Source organism: Anomaloglossus baeobatrachus, chromosome 10 (assembly GCF_048569485.1).
Source record: "Anomaloglossus baeobatrachus isolate aAnoBae1 chromosome 10, aAnoBae1.hap1, whole genome shotgun sequence".
Lineage (NCBI taxonomy): Eukaryota > Metazoa > Chordata > Amphibia > Anura > Aromobatidae > Anomaloglossus > Anomaloglossus baeobatrachus.
This window is the reverse complement of record NC_134362.1, coordinates 175,632,014-175,649,361: the sequence shown is the minus strand read 5'-3', so window position 1 is coordinate 175,649,361 and position 17,348 is coordinate 175,632,014. Positions and strand designations below refer to the sequence as shown.

General features: G+C 45.4%; 1 protein-coding gene across 2 annotated transcripts in view; it reads left to right on the top strand.

Annotated features, from left to right (window-relative positions):
- The first annotated feature begins 16,805 nt into the window (after positions 1 to 16,805).
- The window catches only part of WWOX (WW domain containing oxidoreductase), a 1,222,377-nt gene continuing 1,221,834 nt past the window's right edge, over positions 16,806 to 17,348 (top strand). For both annotated transcript variants that reach the window (XM_075326934.1, XM_075326935.1), the window contains exon 1: positions 16,806 to 16,922. The gene's annotated coding sequence lies outside the window, so the exon portion shown is untranslated. The remainder of the gene's footprint in view (positions 16,923 to 17,348) is intronic.

The following is a 17,348-nucleotide window of genomic DNA, read 5'->3' as shown; positions in this document are numbered from 1 at the left end:
CAAGACCAGGATCCTGCAATCAAGCTAGTCAAGTTGCTGTTATCCAGAGCCGATGCTTGCTTGGGACCAGGTGCCCCAGACGAAGCCAGAAAATTGTGGCAAGATTGAAGTCGGCTTTACTTGCACCAAGGCAAGTTGTGTAGGAATCTGACCAACCCCAAGACCCATGAGAGGATCTGCCAGATTGTGGTCCTGAAGTCGCACGTCCCAGTGGTGCTGGAGGCTTACCATGATGGAACTGGGCACTTTGAATGGAAGAAGCTGGAGATGTTGCTAAGAAGTCGCTTTTACTCAATTGGGATGAGGGATTCCATCGAGACCTGGTGTAGGAATTGTGGTCCCTGTGCCTTGAGGAGGCAAGATGGCACCAGTCAGCGAGTGCCACTTCAGCCGATCATCACCCAGCAACCCCTAGAGATTGTGGCTCTGGATCATGTTAAATTGACCCCTAACCGCAGCGGGTACACGTATGCACTCACCATGGTCGATCACTACTCAAGGTTCCTGGTAGTAGTACATGTCAAGGACTTGACAATCAGCACAGCGGCAGAGACGTTCCAGGCCCATTTCTGTAGGCTGCATGGGTACCCTGATCGAGTTCTGATAGACCAGGGCCCCGCTTTTGAAGCCAAGATCTTCCAGGAGTTTTGTAGTCTGTATGGGTGCAAGAAGATCCGCACAACCCCTTACCATGCGCAGACGAATGGGATGTGCGAGAAGATGAACCACCTAGTCATTAACTTGTTGTAGACCCTTCCTTTGGAGGAGCGGAACTTGTGGCTGGAGGAACTACCAGACTTGGTAGACATGTATAACCATATTCCGGTGGGATCCACCAAGTGCACCCCAGCATACCTGATGAGGGCTCGGCCTGGAAGACCCCCAGTGGACTTAGAGATGGGGGTTGAATTATCTGAGACCTATGCACCTGGAGAAGATTGGGACACGCGTCGCCAAGCTAAGTATAAGCAGATTCAGAAGTGTTTAGAAGAGAACTTGAATCAAACTCGGGAACGGCAAGAGAAGAACTTTAATAGACAAGCCAAAGCAGCTCCCTTTGCTCCCGGTGAAGTGGTGTTAAAGAGAAAAAGAAAACAGCATAAGCTGGATGATCAGTGGGAAAAGGAGCCATAAGTGATACAGCCGTCCAGCTTTGATAACCACAAAACCTGCTTGATTAGCAAGGACCATTGAAGGACTACGGCTACGGTATCTCGGGACAATCTAAAGAAGTACTCAGAACCACTCAGAGTGATAGAAGAGCCTCGACCCCAGCCTCCAGTGGTGGAAAGAAGAAAGAAGGTGATCCACACCATTCTAGGTGACTTTCCGGAAGATTGGCCTATGCAGAATGGAGCAGTAATAGTCCCTGTGTTAACATTCCCACAACCCATAGAAGAAACAGAGCAAGAAGGGCCCTACTGACACTGCACCCACTCCAGCACCTAGAATAGCACCTGTCCCCTTACCACGCACACGTAGGGTCTTACCTGCAACACCCAGTACAGAGGGCGAGGAAGCTGCAGGAAATGTAGCCATGTCCTTAGAGGAGGATGATAGCCCAGAATTAAGGAGGTCCACTCGTGTTAACTTTGGCCAACCTCTGCGGAGGTACAGGTAAGAATGTTAAAGTATAAGTAATACTGAAGAGTTAACGATGCCGTAGAATTGTTAGGTATCGGTGTTTTCGTTTGTTGTTTTTCACAGTTTGTTATTTTCCATATAGAAACTGCTAGAAAATGAGTGCTTTAATGAAAAAGTTTTAAAATGAACGGGAAAGTAACCTTATTTTCTCTAGATTTACTACGAGTGTACACCGGTACATGGACTGCGTTAGTTTTATAAGGACTACATCATTTTAATAGTTAAGTAAAAATGGACCACGGTCACAGGACTGGCGTGACCAAAACAAACTTGTGTCTTGTAAAAAGTTGCACCTCCTGTGCCCACAAGAGTTGTCTGACATACCCCGGGACCTTAACCCAGTAAAGGACCCACCTTAGGTTTCCAGGGGGAACAGGTTGTTTGGGTGGGGGGGGTTAAAGGGATCCGGGACTGGACTGTCGCAGGGAGGGACCGCAACGTGGAAGGTTGGGTCCCCGCTGCCACTAAAACTGGTGGCGTCCCCTGTGGCAGATGAACTCTAAGTAAAATTGTTGGAAATGGTTTAAGTAAAGGTGCCTCCCTATAAGGGATGAATGTTAATAAAAATGTTATTTATGTTAACCCTTTTTCTTCAGTTAATAAATGCTTGGTGTCCTGTGGCTCGCGGACAAGCTACGTTTAACCAAGGGGGAATGTGACGCCCTGGCCCATCAGGTCATCACAAGGGTGCTGTGCAACCTGCCCTTCTGCATGGTACCCACTCCTCCTTGGTTACGGGTCCTGTCCATTTAGTGTTGCTAACAACAGGTATATACAAATCCTGGGGAACACTCTGCACCACACCCACCAAACACCCATTGGGCAGCCTGGGGGAATAGGGCCACCCAGATGGAGGGATGGAGAAGGAGGGCCAGAAGTGTCAGTAAGTGAGTAGAGAGTTGAAGTTCAGCAGTGACAGTGAGAGAATGCGCTGCGGAAATGGGCTCCTGCACCCCTCTCAAATGCCAGACATTGGCCTGGCCAGAAGGAGCTGGAACCCTGGTCGCAGGGGGTAGTGGCTAGGGGCACAGTACTGCCAAGGAGGGCAGTTCGGCGGCCTTGTGCTACAACCGGGCAGGGGCCAGGGCATGACGGGGTACATGGACCCTAGGCTGGGAAGTAGCTTCACGCAGCCCAGTAATTCACCCGACGAGGACAGAGTCTTCATGAGCCATTCTCCACCCGCTCCAGAATTGGGGTACTAGCGCAACGAGGGGGATAGGACTTCCCAAAACCGTCCAGAAAATCCCAAGCGTGAACCCTGAGAGCAAGCTCACCCTGCTAGCCACGCAGGTGAGCGGGACTTGAGTAGTCATAGGCAAAAAGGATCCACAAAGAGTTAAACACTGTGCCAAGGGACAAGGCTTTAGACCAAACAGCAACGCCAAAAGGGCACGGACCCAGCATGCTCTAACAACAGCAGCAGGATATTCCAGGACTTTGGTTTACCCGGTGTCTGTGTCAGCGTATCTGGACTGTGTGAGTACGTTGCGCCCACTTTGCCCCAACGGGTCCCCAGCCATTCTTATCACCGAGCCCCGGGACACCTTCCCCTGCCCACGGAGGGGTTAACATCTTAAGCTGCCAGCCCATCGCTCCCGGGCGCTCCCTCTCCAAACGCAGCTGCGGTGGTATCCTGCCTTACCACACACCGTGGGTGGCGTCAGGAACACTATCCAATCCACCATATCCAAAAAACCCGCTTTTTATTTCGAGAGGCCGCGTGGCCCTGCCTCGGGTCCGGAGACCCCTCGAGCCACTGCGAATCCGGATCCGAGCAGTCTGTCGGCTGTCGCGGGGGCGGCACACTTGTGCAAACGTGTCACATACCGTATTGCACAACGTGCAGCAAGATACAGAATGCTGTCCAGAGTCCAGATGTGCATTGCAGCTGACGGTGGCCACTTTGAGCATTAAAGTTAAATGAGCGCCATCATATCATAGCATTTCTGTATGCAAGGTGTCGATTCATATTGAATTGATGATGCCCTACAACTTTATTTCACTTTTTTTTCTATCTCGTTCTGTTTTTGAGATAAAAATGTTAACTCCGTTGTTTTCCATGAGATGGTGCTATAGGTGGTTTCATTGCGTAGCGCATGGATAATTTATTATACCTAGACACCACTTCTATGCCTATAGCTGCCGCCGTTCTCAGGTTAATTGCGGTGGACAGGATATGGGTGGACACACTGTATATTTATGAGTGCTAACTTTTAGGCATAATTACTAAGCTTGAAATGCAAAAATATGTGCTGAATTGTAGACACAAAGTGTGATAAGAATCTAAAGATGGGACAAATTTACCAAACACCATGAACCACTGTGACAATCATTGCACAAGTTTAGAAAACTGTTTCTCGAAAAACCATAGAGAGTTTATCATGTTTTGCTTCAGAATTTTGGCGTCCTTACATACATTTAGAAATGTTGTGGGCCATTTTTTATTTTTTTAATCTCCCCTACCCCCCCTTACCTTCTTAAGTCCGTCATTTTAATTTTGAGTTAGTCAATTGAAGCAGGTCCATGAGGAAAAATTCCTTCAGTAAGAGGGTAGTGGAAAATCCGTTCTAACCAGAAGTCTAAAGAAGTGCCAAATTTATCAAACATTGGACTACACTTTTGATAAATCTGCACAAATAACAAAAATGCACCCAAAGTAAACTGACCTAAAGTTTTCCCATGATATATTCCACCATAGTGTTGTTTTTCTTTTTTACATCTTTTTTTTTTTTTTTTTAGAGGATTTTTAGCTTTAAGTCAATAGAAAAGGCTGAAAACTCACTGACTGAAAGAGTTTTTGGGTTTGTTGGCTTATTTTTCAATTCCAGAATGCTCAGCAGTATAGTTTTTGATAGGTATTTACTCCTGTTTGGCCAAGTACAAGCTCCTGGGAATCATATTTACTCTTATAATGTTCTTATCGCCCACAGCAGACAAGGGGCAAGGTGCATGTATATGATTTCTGAGTAAGACGTTCCACTGTAGATTACAGACTTCTGGAAGACATGGCTTGTCCTGCTTTTAGTACTAGGTATGTTCTTGGCATTTCTCCTGTTCTTTATTTTTTTTACAAATTTACAGCAATATGCTTGGGTTCCCCGACTCTGATCACAGTATGCTGTCCAGAGTCCAGATGTGCATTGCAGCTGACGGGGGCCACTTTGAGCATCAAAGTTAAATGAGCGCCATATGTGTGATCAGCATTCAATGTTTTGGGGGGTCATGGGTTTCATATCATAGCATTTCTGTATGCAGGGTGTTGATTTGTATTAAATTGATGATGCCCTACAATTTTAATTCACTTTTTTTTTTCTCCATCTTGTTCCGTTTTCGAGATAAAAATGCTAACTCTGTTGTTTTCCACCAGGTGGCGCTATAGGTGGTTTCATTGCGTAGCGCATGGCTACTTTACTATACCTAGACACCACTTCTATGCCTATAGCTGCCGCCGTTTTCAAGTTAATGGCAGTGGACAGGATATGGGTGGACACACTGTATACTGAGGGTGCATCATCACTAAAGACGTCTGACCCATAAGAAAAAACATATTGCATTTTATTTTTCCCCCTCTAGTGTTTATAATGTGACCCCCATTCGATATATTAGTGGCACAAAGATCTTTGGCCATGCAACCAAAGTAAGCGTTCTGCCCCATCCTGTCATTAGTGATGACTAGAGATGAGTGAATCCGAACGGTAAAGTTTGGGGTTTGTACTAAACAAGGACTTTTTATGACAATTCAGTGTCCAAGTTTGGATGCTGTGCATACACTAACCACCCGATTGAGCATGGGTGTGCTCGGGTGCTCCCAATGGGGGTAAAAGCAACATTTTTGGCTGTAGTGTGTCCAAAAAAAACCCCAAAAAACTCTGCCCTCTCTCCCCCGGAAGTGATCTGTTTATGGCTGGCTGTATGTTGGCGAAGAGCCGAACTGCCCAATCATTGACTTCCATTGGGGATCAGGTCAAGTCCGGGTCTTGAATTGAACTTTATCTAAAGTCCAGCTGAACACAGTAAACCCGAAATTCCACAAGTCCACTCATCTCTAGTGATAACTATGGATGATTGAAGGGAGGCATGGATAATCGAATGTGGGCCCATTCCACTATATGGTAACCCCTGATTTTTTAATTAGTCCATAACAGCGTATGAGTTTTTGCATTATCCATTTCTACTCTGTTGCAGAGTGGCTCCATCCTTCACCAACACTTTTCACCCCACAATTTTTGTCCTTTAATTAAAAAAAAAATAAAAAATACGCCCGAATATAGTTAATTTTTAAAAGCATTTTTGTGTATATATTTTTTTTTTTTTTTTTTATAACTGGCTTTTTTTTCCCCAGACACAGATTATAAAGAAACACAAAGGAATGGCAGAAAAAAAGCACTATGGCCTCAATTTATTATTGCTTTTGCCTTTTTTTTTTTTCCCAGTTTATCATTTTAAACTTACTTTCCATTTGTGGAAATTCTCTGAATTTGCTCCTTTTTGGTAGTCTATTCTTTTTTGCTCGCCGGCTTTTTTATGGTCATAATTATGGTCATGGTTTTTGTTTTCCAAATGTTTACATCTGACTCACCAACTGCGACTATTTAAAAAGTGTTTAAATGTTTGCGCGTGTGTTTCCAGTGTCATGTGTGTTCCCCCCCCTTAGTAATGATAATACCTAAGTTTTCTTTTTCTCTAAAAAGGTGCATAAAGATAAATCACAACAACAAATAAAATAATTTTATTCTTGTGCAAAATTGTTAAATCAGTTTACACTATTTTGAAGAATTTATTGCTAAAAAATTGCAATAAATATAAGAAAAAAGAAAGTGACTTGAAACCTATATGAATTATTACCTCTATCTAGAGTGTGCAGTCCCACCTCACCCCAAAAAAAAACCTGGACAGTGCAAAAAAAAAGTTAAGAACAATAATACATTGTTTGTAGTATATTTTGTTTTTCGTGTAATTTCTCACAGCTGTATTTTAGAGCACAAAAAAAGAATAAAAAACAAGTTTTATTTAAAAAAAAAAATGCCATATGTGGGAGCAGCTTATGGCTATGTTTACACAGTTTTTTTTTTTTTTTTAGGGGTTGATCAATTAGTTTTTCATGAGGAGTTTTTTTTGTTTGTTTGTTTTTTTGGGGGGAGGGGGTTAGTAGTTTCTCTTCCTAAAGCATTTTTTAGGGAAAGTTCACAAGCGGCGTTTTGTTAAAACACTGAAATCTCAATCACATGCTGCTTTTTTTTACCGCTTGTATTTTAATCCCTGCTGCATTTTTGCCAAGACGCAGCATGTGTTCTTGCAGCCATTAGCACGAGCAAACAAACCTTAAGAAAAAGACACTTACTAGTGTGCACATGGCCTTAAGGAAAAACCAGACCCTCTTAGGCTATGTGCGCACTGGGAAATGAAATTTCCTTGCGTAAATTCTGCAGGCTCTCAAAGATCTTATCACCTGCGGAAAAAATCCGCACCCAAATCCGCACCCAAATCCGCATGCGGATTGTCGCGTTTTGTTGCGGATTTGGTGCGGAATTGGTGCGGTTTTTCCGCAAGCTGTTCCCTGCGTGATTTTTACATTAGATTAGGGAAAACCCGCAGCTACCTGCGGAAAAGAAGTGACATGCACTTGTTTTTGCTGCGGGATTTCCGCAGCAAAACATGCAGCTGTCAAATTCTGCCTAGTGCGCACAGGATTTTTTTTCTCCATAGGATTTGCTGGTGATTCACTGCAGAGATGTTATGAACATTTTCTGCAGCGAAACATGCAGCAAATCCGCGGAAAATCCGCAGCAAAATCCGGTAAGTGCGCACATAGCCTTAAAGAATCACGCACCCGCAGTAAAAAAAAAACGCACCAAAACCGCAACGAAATCCGCATGCGATTTTAACACGGTTTGCTGCGTATTTTGTGCGTATTTTCCGCAGGTTGGTCCCTGCGGATTTTTACCATTATCTATAGCCAAAACCGCAGGTATCTGCTGAAAAGAAGTGACATACCCGCAGGTATAAAAAAATGCAGTGTGCACACAACATTTTTTTAACACCCATAGGTTTTGCTGGGGAATGATTGCAGCAATGTTAGACACATTTTCTGCAGCAAATCCGTGGCAAAATCCGCGGAAAATCCGCAGCATGTGCACATAGCCTAAAGGTATTTTGTAGATTGTAAGCTCTCACGAGCAGGGTTGTCCTATTTTGCTCTAATTACTGTATTTTCTATAACTGTTACTTGCTTGTGTATGAACCTCCTGAATTGGAAAGCGCTGCAGAATATGTTGGCGCTATGGAAATATTTATTATATTTTTTTTTTCCTTTTGAAAACATTTTTTTTTTTTTGCCACTTTATAGCATGGAGCAGGTTCCATTAAAACATGCATTTTTTTCACCGTTTTTAAAAACCTCTGTATTAAAAAAAACAACACGTTCCTCCTTTATAGGAAGGAACGGGAATAAAGGAATTCCCATTAAAAAAGAAAATACGAAGAATGTTCCAGACATTTTTGAAGTTTTCATCTCCTTAAAACTGAATAAACTTTTCAAATTTTTTTTTTCCATAAAATGAATAGGAAGATTTTTTTTTTTAAACATTAATTATTCTCCCCCCCCCACAAATATGAATAGGAGGAGCTTTTCAAACATTTTTTGAAGATTTACCCCCCCAACATGAATAGGAAGAACATTCCAAACATTTTTTTTACTCCCTAAAAAAAAGTGAATAGGAAGAACTTCTCAAACATTTTTATAAGTTTCCCTTTCCCTATAAAAAGGAATAGGAAGAGTTTTCCAAACCTTTTGAAGGTTTATCCTCCATAAAAATAAATAGGAAGAACTTTCCAAACCTTTTAAGTCTCCCTCCCCCCCCCCCAATAAAAAGGTACAGGAAGAACTTTCCAAACGTTATTTTTAATCCCCCCCCTTCATAAAATGAATAGGAAGAACTTTTCAACCATTTTTCTTTTTCGCTCCTAATTGGGAGACCCAGACAGTGGGTGTATAGCTACTGCCTCTGGAGGCCGCACAAAGAACTACACTTAAAAGTGTAAGGCCCCTCCCCTTCTGGCTATACACCCTCCCGTAGGAGTACGGATTCCTCAGTTTTAGCTTTGTGCGCAGGAGGTCAGACACGCACGCATAGCTCCATTGTTTTTAGTCAGCAGCAGCTGCTGACTATGTCGGATGGAAGAAAAGAGGGCCCATACAGGGCTCCCAGCATGCTCCCTTCTCACCCCACTGTATGTCGGAGGTGTTTGTAAGGTTGAGGTACCCATTGCGGGTACGGCGGCAGGAGCCCACATGCTGATTCCTTCCCCATCCCTTTTTACAGGGCTCTGGGTGAAGTGGGATTTACTGGTCTCCAGGCACTGAGACCGTGCTCCATCTACAGCCCCTGGAGAAGATGCTGGATGGAGCGGAGTACATCAGGGACATGGCCCTGCTTCCTCAAGGTACTCTGTGTCCCCGTGCATTTGGCGCTCACACCGCAGCATGCTGGGTGTTGTAGTGCGCCGGGGGACATCAGCGCTGCGGCGCTTGTGCCATGGCCTCATTCAGCTTCGCTGAAGCAGGCACACTTCTGGGAATCGGTCGCGCCGGCCGCTGGGACTGCGGCGCGGCTGGCACTTGTGGTGCGCCGGGGACTTCAGCGCGGCCCGCGCTTTTACGGCGGCCGCGCTGATAACTCGAGTCCCCGGCTTTTGCGGCCTGCTTCCGTTCGTTCCCGCCCCCAGACCTGCCAGTCAGGAGAGGGGCGGGACGCTGGCCAGTGCATCAGCGCCGAGGGCTGGAGTCGTTTTTACATACTCCAGCCCTCACAATCGGCACAGAGGGGACACTGTTTCCCGCACTTTTGTTTGGGAACTCCCACGGACCGCCCCTCTCCACAGACGCCGGCAGCCATTCCTGCTGACACGCTGAGCTGCAGAGGGGAGCCGGGGAGACCCAGACAAGGAATTCTTCGCCTCTTACCCGCTATTCAGCGGGCGGTAAGCAGCCCTCAGGGCTCACCCCCTCTTGTGCCAGTAGTATTCTTAGTATTTTGTTTTTACAAATACTTGGTATTACATAGCGCTGGTCGCCCTTTGGCTATAGACTCTCTCACATTGCAGAGAGCCAGCAGCATGTCGTCCGTAAAACGCAAGGGTGCCAAGGCACAGACATTATATGCTTCCTGCACCGCATGTGGGACTTTTCTACCGGCAGGCTCCACGGACCCCCATTGTGTGCAGTGCTCGGCCCCTGCGGCGCTTGCACAGCCGGGGCCTCTGCTGGACGTGACCCAGGGTGTACCACCTGTGAATGCTGTCCAAGTGACAGGAACTGAGTTTGCAGCTTTTGCTGACAGAATGTCTCTCACTATGTCACAAATTCTTGACACATTGCGAGCTAGGCCTGTACTTCAGGCCACGGACACTGTGCAATCATTGCCCCCTGGTCCCCCTCAGCTGAATTACCTCCAAGCTCCGGGACGGGCATATACACCTCAGGGTGAAGACTCTGACTCGGACGATGGCCCAGGGCAGCCTAAGCGGGCTCGCTATGACGGGCCTTCACATTCATCTCAATGGTCAGGATCCCAGCGAGATGAATCTATGGGTGATGAGGCGGACGTAACTGACCAGGATTCTGATCCTGGGACCGCTCTCAATCTAGATACACCAGATGGTGACGCCATAGTTAATGATCTTATATTTAACATCAATAAGATGTTAAATATTTCCCCACCAGCTCCTCTTGTAGAGGAGTCAGCTTCGCAGCACGAGAGAATCCATTTCAGATACCCTAAGCGTACATTAAGCACTTTTCTGGACCACGCTGACTTTAGAGACGCAATCCAGAAACCCCACGCTTATCCTGAAAGGCGTTTTTCTAAACGGCTTAAAGATACACGCTATCCTTTTCCCCCTGAGGTGGTCAAGGGTTGGACCCAGTGTCCAAAAGTGGATCCTCCAATTTCCAGGCTTGCAGCTAGATCCTTGGTTGCAGTTGAAGATGGAGCGGCACTTAAAGATGCCACTGACAGGCAGATGGAGCTCTGGCTGAAATCCATCTATGAAGCGATTGGAGCGTCATTAGCGCCTTCTTTTGCGGCCGTATGGGCACTCCAAGCTATCTCAGCCGGGCTTGCGCAAGTCGACTCAGTCACACGTGCATTTGCCCCGCAGGTAGCACCATTGACCTCGCAAATGGCGGCATTCGCGTCGTACGCGATTAATGCTGTTCTTGACGCTACAAGCCGCACGGCAGTGGCGTCAGCCAACTCCGTTGTTTTGCGTAGGGCCCTGTGGTTGAGACATTGGAAAGCAGATTCTCATTCCAAGAAGTGCTTAACCAATTTGCCTTTTTCTCGTGACCGATTGTTTGGAGAGCGTTTGGATGAAATCATCAAACACTCCAAGGGTAAGGACTCATCCTTACCGCAACACAGACAAAACAAACCCCAACAGAGGAAGCGTCAGTCTGGTTATCGGTCCTTTCGAGGACCGGGCAGGTCCCAATTCGCCTCGTCAAAAAAGACTCAAAAAGACCAGAGACGCTCAGATTCTTGGAGGTCTCAGTCACGCCCAAAAAGGACAGCCGGAGGAACCGTTGCCAAGACGGCGTCCTCCTGACTTGCGGTCTCCGATTCCCACACCCGCGGTCGGTGGGAGGCTTTCCCACTTTGGCGACATTTGGCTGTCACGCGTCAAAGACCGTTGGGTGAGGGATATTCTGTCTCACGGGTACAGGATAGAGTTCAGTTCTCGTCCGCCAACTCGTTTCTTCAGAACTTCTCCACCACCAGACCGAGCCGATGCTCTGTTGCAGGCGGTGGCCGCTCTAAAGGCGGAAGGAGTGGTGACCTCCGTCCCTCTTCAGGAACAAGGTCACGGTTTTTACTCCAATCTGTTTGTGGTCCCAAAAAAGGACGGATCGTATCGACCCGTCCTGGATCTAAAGTTGCTCAACAGACACGTAAAAGTCAGGAGGTTCCGGATGGAATCCCTACGCTCCGTCATAGCCTCAATGTCTCAAGGAGATTTTCTAGCATCAATAGATATCAAAGATGCGTATCTCCACGTGCCGATTGCACCAGAGCATCAGCGTTTCCTACGCTTCGTCATACACGACGAACACCTGCAGTTCGTAGCGTTACCTTTCGGTCTGGCAACAGCCCCCCGGGTCTTCACCAAAGTCATGGCAGCAGTAGTAGCTGTTCTGCACTCGCAGGGTCACTCGGTCATCCCGTATCTAGACGACCTGCTTATAAAGGCACCCTCTCAAGAGGCATGCCAACACAGTCTGAAGGTGGCACTAGACACTCTCCAGAGTTTCGGGTGGATTATCAACTTTCCAAAGTCTCATCTAACCCCGACCCAATCTCTGACTTATCTTGGCATGGAGTTTCATACTCTCTCAGCGATAGTGAAGCTTCCACTGGACAAGCAGTGCTCGCTACGGACTGGAGTGCAATCTCTCCTTCAGAGCCAGTCGCACTCGCTGAGGCGCCTCATGCATTTCCTAGGAAAGATGGTAGCAGCAATGGAGGCAGTCCCGTTCGCGCAGTTTCATCTGCGCCCTCTACAATGGGACATTCTACGCCAATGGGATGGGAAATCGACGTCCCTCGACAGGACTGTCTCCCTCTCTCAGACTGCCAAGGACTCTCTGCGTTGGTGGCTTCTCCCCACCTCATTGTCACAGGGAAAGTCGTTCCTTCCCCCGTCCTGGGCAGTGGTCACGACGGATGCGAGCCTATCAGGGTGGGGAGCGGTGTTTCTCCACCACAGGGCTCAGGGGACGTGGACTCAGGAAGAGTCCACCCTGCAGATCAATGTTCTGGAAATCAGAGCAATCTATCTTGCCCTGCGAGCCTTCCAACAGTGGCTGGAAGGCAAGCAGATCCGAATTCAGTCGGACAACTCCACAGCGGTGGCATACATCAACCACCAAGGGGGAACACGCAGTCGGCAAGCCTTCCAGGAAGTCCGGCGGATTCTGACGTGGGTGGAAGACACGGCATCCACCATATCCGCAGTCCACATCCCAGGCGTAGAAAACTGGGAAGCAGACTTTCTCAGTCGCCAGGGCATGGACGCAGGGGAATGGTCCCTTCACCCGGACGTGTTTCAGGAGATCTGTCGCCGCTGGGGGATGCCGGACGTCGATCTGATGGCGTCACGGCACAACAACAAAGTCCCGGTTTTCATGGCACGGTCTCACGATCACCGAGCTCTGGCGGCAGACGCCTTAGTTCAAGATTGGTCGCAGTTCCGGCTACCGTATGTGTTCCCACCTCTGGCATTGTTGCCCAGAGTGCTCCGCAAAATCAGGTCCGACTGCCGCCGCGCCATTCTCGTCGCTCCAGACTGGCCAAGGAGGTCGTGGTACCCGGATCTGTGGCACCTCACGGTAGGCCAACCGTGGACACTACCAGACCGTCCAGATTTGCTGTCTCAAGGGCCGTTTTTCCATCTGAATTCTGCGGCCCTGAACCTGACTGTGTGGCCATTGAGTCCTGGATCCTAGCGGCCTCAGGTTTATCTCATGAAGTTGTTGCCACAATGAGACAGGCTAGAAAACCATCCTCAGCTAAGATCTATCACAGGACGTGGAAGATATTCTTAGCGTGGTGCTTGGCTCAAGGGTTTTCTCCCTGGCCATTTGCATTGCCAATTTTTCTTTCCTTCCTGCAGTCTGGGTTGGAAAAAGGTTTGTCGCTTAGCTCTCTTAAGGGTCAAGTCTCCGCGCTATCCGTATTCTTTCAGAAGCGCTTGGCACGGCTTTCTAAAGTACGCACGTTTCTCCAAGGAGTTTGTCATATCGTTCCTCCTTACAGACGGCCATTGGAACCCTGGGATCTGAACAAGGTTCTCATTGCTCTCCAGAAGCCGCCTTTCGAGCCTTTGAAAGAGGTTCCCCTTTCTCGGCTTTCACAAAAGGTAGTTTTTCTTGTGGCGGTCACGTCTCTTCGAAGAGTGTCCGAGCTAGCGGCGTTATCTTGCAAATCTCCCTTCCTGGTGTTTCACCAAGACAAGGTAGTACTGCGTCCAATTCCAGAGTTTTCTCCCAAGGTGGTTTCTTCCTTTCATCTCAATCAGGATATCACTTTGCCATCTTTGTGTCCGCATCCAGTTCACCAATTTGAAAAGGGTTTACATCTGTTGGACCTGGTGAGAGCACTCAGGATTTACATTTCTCGCACGGCGTCTCTACGCCGTTCTGATGCGCTCTTTGTCCTAGTCGCTGGGCAGCATAAGGGATCGCAAGCTTCCAAATCCACCCTGGCGCGGTGGATCAAGGAACCAATTCTTCACACATACCGTTCTGCTGGGCTTCCGATTCCATCTGGACTGAAGGCCCATTCTACCAGAGCCGTGGGTGCGTCCTGGGCATTGCGGCATCAGGCTACGGCTCAGCAAGTGTGCCAGGCGGCTACCTGGTCGAGTCTGCACACGTTTACCAAACACTATCAAGTGCATACCTACGCTTCGGCAGATGCCAGCCTAGGTAGACAGGTCCTTCAGGCGGCGGTGGCCCACCTGTAGGAAGAGGCTGTCTGACAGCCCGTTCATGTGGTATCTTTTTACCCACCCAGGGACTGCTTTTGGACGTCCCACTGTCTGGGTCTCCCAATTAGGAGCGAAAAAGAAGAAGGGAATTTTGTTTACTTACCGTAAATTCCTTTTCTTCTAGCTCCAATTGGGAGACCCAGTACCCGCCCTATTTGTTCTTAGGGTTTCGTCTTTCGGGTGCACATGTTGTTCATGTTGTTTCTTAAGTTCTCCGATCTTGTTATCGGATTGAATTTGTTTTTGAAACTGTTATTGGCTTTCCTCCTTCTTGCTTTGGTACTAAAACTGAGGAATCCGTACTCCTACGGGAGGGTGTATAGCCAGAAGGGGAGGGGCCTTACACTTTTAAGTGTAGTTCTTTGTGCGGCCTCCAGAGGCAGTAGCTATACACCCACTGTCTGGGTCTCCCAATTGGAGCTAGAAGAAAAGGAATTTACGGTAAGTAAACAAAATTCCCTTCTTTAAATTTTGTTTTCCCCTATAAAAATTAATAGGCACAGCGTTCCAAGCATTTTTGAGGCTTTTTTCCCACCATAAGTGAATAGGAAAAACTTTTCAAGCATTTTTTAATTTTTTTTTCCCATAAAAATGAACAGAAAGCTTTCCAAACATGTTTATTTTTTTTTCACCCTATAAAATAAATAGGAAGAACTTTCCAAATGTTTTTGAAGGTTTTTTTTTTATCCCCATACAAATGAATACGAAGAATGGAACACCTTATTTTTTTTTCCCCCATAAAAATGAACAGGAAGAACTTTTCACTCATTTTTTGAAAATGTTTCCCCCAAAAAACGAATAGGAAGAACTTTTCAAACGTTTTTATTTTTATTTTTTCCCCCATAAAATGAATACGAACATTTTTATTTTTTTTCCCCCCATAAATTAATAGGCACAATGTTCCAAGCATATTTTAATTTTTTTTACCAAAAAAATAAATAGGAAGAACTTTTTCAAACATTTTTTAAGGTATTTTTTCCCCCCATTAAAAATGAATAGGAGGAATATTCCAAACACCCTTTTTATTTATTTTTTTTCCCTATTAGAATGAATAAGAGGAATTTTTCAAATATTTTTGACTTTTTTTCCTCATAAAAATGAACAGGAAGAACTTTATAACCATTTTTGAAGTCTCCCCCCCCCCAATAAAATGAATAGGAAGGAGAACTGCAAACATTTTTGAAGGTTTTTTTCTTCCCATAAAATTTAATGGGAAGAACTATCCAAACATTTTTGAAGATTTTTTTTCACCACAATAATGAATAGGAAAAACGTTTTACACATTTTTGGAAAAAAAAATCCCTATAAAAATGATTACGAAGAATGCTCCAAACATTTTTAAAGTTTTTTTTGTTCCCCCACTGCCCCCAGAAAAATGAGTAGGAAGAGTGCTTTAAACGTTTTTAAGGGATTTTTTTTCCCCAAAAAAATAAATAGGACTAACTTTCAAAACGTTTTTTCCTCATAAAAATAAATGAGGAATTTTTAAAGCGTTTTTTAAGTTTTTTTTCCCCTCATAAAAAAAGAATAGGAGGAACTTTCAATACGTTTTCCCCCCCCATAAAAATGAATGACAGGAACTTTTCAAGCATTGTTTAAGTTTTTCCCCCCCGTAAAAATAAATAGGAGAAACTTTCAAATGTTTTTCCTCACAAAAATGAATGAGGAACTTTTCAAGCATTTTTCAAAGTTTTTAAGGTGTTTTTTTTTCCTCATAATGAATTAGAGGAACTTTTTCAAGCATTTTTTAAGGTTTTAAGAATCTTTTTTCTCATAAAAATGAATTAAAGTATCTTTTCAAGCATTTGTTATGGTTTTCGCCCTCATGAAAATAAATAGGAGGATCTTTTCAAGCATTTTTGAAGGCTTTTTTTTCCCCCCATACAAAATAAATTGGAATAACTTTTCAAGCATTTTTTAAGGTTTTTTTCCTCATAAAAATGAATGAGGAATTTTCAAAACGTTTTTTTTTCCCTCATAAAAATGAATGAGGAACTATTCAAGTATTTCTTTTAAGGTTTTTTTTTTCCCTCATAAAAATGAATTAGAGGAACTTTCAAAACATTTTTTTCCTCAGAAAAATGAATGAGGAACTTTTCAAGCATTTTTTTAAGGTTTCCCCCCTCATAAAAATGAATAGGAGGAACTTTCAAAATGTTTTTTTCCTCGTAAAAATGAACTTTTCAAGCATTTTTTAAATTTTGTGTTTTCTTTTCCCTAAAGTTCATAAAACATAGCCCTTAGAGGGGATGTATGAGGAGGGGTTCTCATGTGGGGGCCATTATGTACCAACCCCTCATGAAAATGCGGCCTAAGCGCCTCTGTAACTAGACAGTGCAACTGTCGCCCATAGCAACCAATCAGGCGCCTGCTTTCGTTTTCTATAGCACTTCTGAATAATAAAAGCTAGTTTCTGATTGGTGGCTTCTCTTCGCTCTGGTCGGCGGGTTCACTGTATATAATTATGTGCGGTATATTCGGCGGTGTGAGGAGTGACTCGCAGGCCGCCATTACTCCCCGCCTCATAGTGAATAATGAGCAACGTAAAAGAACAGGAACTAGAGCAGCAGGGCGGGCGATGCCGGGGGAAGAGATAAGAGGGAACACACAGGAAGTGCAGAGCATCCCATGTGAAACCTGTGTATACACAGCACAGTGAGCACTGCAGGGATAGACAGCCCTTGTCTCAGGAGCTTACAGTCAGGAACTGCAACCAGCATCCTCTAAAGGCAAGTGCCTGCTCCATTCAGCTCCTATTGTAGGGACTGTGCTGCTTAGCAGCCATGACAGGCAGGCAGCACACATGCAATAAAGGCAATGCCAGGAACACTGCAGCACAGATAGGTCTGAGCCTCCAGGAAACCCTTGTCTGTGTATTATTACAAATCCCCCATAATATTATTCTTTACCCCTGTCCTGTTTATGATACATATCCCATAATATTGTCCTGTATCCTCTGTCCTGTTTATGCTACATATCCCATAATATTGTCCTGTATCCTCTGTCCTGTTTATGCTACATATCCCATAATATTGTCCTGTATCCTCTGTCCTGTTTATGATACATATCCCATAATATTGTCCTGTATCCTCTGTCCTGTTTATGATACATATCCCATAATATTGTCCTGTATCCTCTGTCCTGTTTATGATACA